Here is a 2990-nt window from a genome sequence, read left to right as displayed (position 1 = left end):
ATAAGTTGCGCTGACCACCTTGCAATTCTCATGCCTGCTCGTCCAAGCCCCTTGCTACTAAGTAGTGTGGTTAATGGACAGTGGTCAGTGCATAAGGTAAAATGACGTCCCCACAAGTAGGTACGCCATTTCTCTGTGGCTCACATGCACGCAAGAGCCTCTTTTTCAATAGTAGAGTACTGTCTTTCACATTCTGACAATGTACGAGATGCAAAGGCGTGTCAGTAAGAGCTAGCACATAGTTCTCAAACATCCTTAGCCAAGAATTAAACGGTATTGCAGGCTCACCCGGAGTTTCGAGAAACACAGGAGGGGGCGAGAGTCCAAAAGTTGCCATCCTCGTCGCCAATATGTTATATTTATTGTTGAAATAAATAGACCATGCAATGTAGTCAGTTCTTCCTTAACTTAATTTTCACTTCCTCTTCCCCTCTCCCTTCTTCCTTCCACCCCTTTCCTCACAGCGACCTCTACCTCCTGACTGATTACATCAATATCCCACAAAAGCCCCGTGGTAAGGCAGATCGTACGGTAAAGGACGGTGATGAACAAATAATAGAACAAATAATATCATTGCTAACATATTAAATAATGACAGAATGTGAGTATTAGCGAATTGAACAAATTGATTATCTATCTATATATCCATCTATCCATCTATCTACAGTGCATCCAGAAAGTATTCACAGCGCATCACTTTTTCCACATTTTCTTATGTCACAGCCTTATTCCAAAATGGATTAAATTCATTTTTTCCCTCAGAATTCTGCACACAACACCCCATAATGACAATGTGAAAAAAGTTTACTTGAGGTTTTTGCAAATTTACTAAAAATAAAAAAAACTGAGAAATCCCATGTACATAAGTATTCACAGCCTTTGATCAATACTTTGTCGATGCACCTTTGGCAGCAATTATAGCCTCAAGTCTTTTTGAATATGATGCCACAAGCTTGGCACACCTATCCTTGGCCAGTTTTGCCCATTCCTCTTTGCAGCACCTCTCAAGCTCCATCAGGTTGGATGGGAAGCGTCGGTGCACAGCCATTTTAAGATCTCTCCAGAGATGTTCAATCAGATTCAAGTCTGGGCTCTGGCTGGGTCACTCAAGGACATTCACAGAGTTGTCCTGAAGCCACTCCTTTGATATCTTGGCTGTGTGCTTAGGATCGTTGTCCTGCTAAAAGATGAACCGTCGCCCCAGTCTGAGGTCAAGAGCGCTATGGAGCAGGTTTTCATCCAGGATGTCCTTGTACATTGCTGCAGTCATCTTTCCCTTTATCCTGACTAGTCTCCCAGTTCCTGCCACTGAAAAATATCCCCACAGCATGATGCTGCCACCACCATGCTTCACTGTAGGGATGGTGCCAGGTTTCCCCCAAATGTGACGCCTGGCATTCACACCAAAGAGTTCAATCTTTGTCTCATCAGACCAGAGAATTTTCTTTCTCATGATCTGAGAGTCCATCAGGTGCCTTTTGGCAAACTCCAGGTGGGCTGCCATGTGCCTTTTACTAAGGAGTGGCTTCCGTCTGGCCACTCTACCATACAGGCCTGATTGGTGGATTGCTGCAGAGATGGTTGTCCTTCTGGAAGGTTCTCCTCTCTCCACAGAGGACCTCTGGAGCTCTGACAGAGTGACCATCGGGTTCTTGGTCACCTCCCTGACAAAGGCCCTTCTCCCCCGATCGCTCAGTTTAGATGGCCGGCCAGCTCTAGGAAGAGTCCTGGTGGTTTTGAACTTCTTCCACTTACGGATGATGGAAGCCACCGTGCTCATTGGGCCCTTCAAAGCAGCAGACATTTTTCTGTAACCTTCCCCAGATTTGTGCCTCGAGACAATCCTGTCTCGGAGGTCTACAGACAATTCCTTTGACTTCATGCTTGGTTTGTGCTCGGACATGAACTGTCAACTATGGGACCTTATATAGACAGGTGTGTGCCTTTCCAAATCATGTCCAACCAACTGAATTAAGCTGCAGAAACATCTCAAGGATGATCAGGGGAAACAGGAGGCACCTGAGCTCAATTTCAAGCTTCATGGCAAAGGCTGTGAATACTTATGTACATGTGCGTTCTCAATTTTTTTATTTTTAATAAATTTGCAAAAATCTCAAGTAAACTTTTTTCACGTTGTCATTATGGGGTGTTGTGTGTAGAATTCTGAGGAAAAAAATGAATTTAATCCATTTTGGAATAAGGCTGTAACATAACAAAATGTGGAAAAAGTGATGTGTTCTGAATACTTTCCGGATGCACTCTATCTATCTATCTATCTATCTATCTATCTATCTATCTATCTATCTATCTATCTATCTATCTATCTATCTATCTATCTATCTATCTATCTATCTATCTATCTATCTATCTATCTATCTATCTATCTATCTATCTATGCCAAAACCCATGCCCTATAATGAGATATACTGTATCAAGTATAGCGCCATCAGAAGCGACTGATGAAGGAGAAAAAATAGTTTAAATAGCCCCCTCAAGTTAAAATTGAAACAATAAACAAATTCATAGTTGAAGTTGATCAGAATGCTTCTCGGTTTTAAGGTAGACAAGTGTGCAAATTCGCCAATGTCTTTCAGTGGTACCTTATGAATTTTCAAAAATGTGTACAATATGCTATGGTATGTTAGGAGTCCATTTGATTCATACTGACAGACATGGCTATCGCTGCACTTGCTTAAAAATTGTGTTTGCGTTGGTTAAAACATTCTATTAATGTGTGCAAATCACAGTTTAAATGTCAATCCTAATTTAACTCTCATGGTATTAAGGTAACCATTAAAAGTGCATCACTTTACTTTTATTTTATAATTTTATTGATTTTATTAAAATATGCGGACAACAATACAAATTTCCATACCGAATTGGTCGAGCCCCGGCTTAACAACGATCGCCACAAGTACTGTTAACTGGCAGGGTGCTGGCAGAAATTGGGCTACTGTTGGCTGAAGAACAAGAAGAAGAAGAGTGGGGAG

Source organism: Erpetoichthys calabaricus, chromosome 12 (assembly GCF_900747795.2).
Source record: "Erpetoichthys calabaricus chromosome 12, fErpCal1.3, whole genome shotgun sequence".
Lineage (NCBI taxonomy): Eukaryota > Metazoa > Chordata > Cladistia > Polypteriformes > Polypteridae > Erpetoichthys > Erpetoichthys calabaricus.
This window is presented reverse-complemented; position numbering follows the sequence as displayed.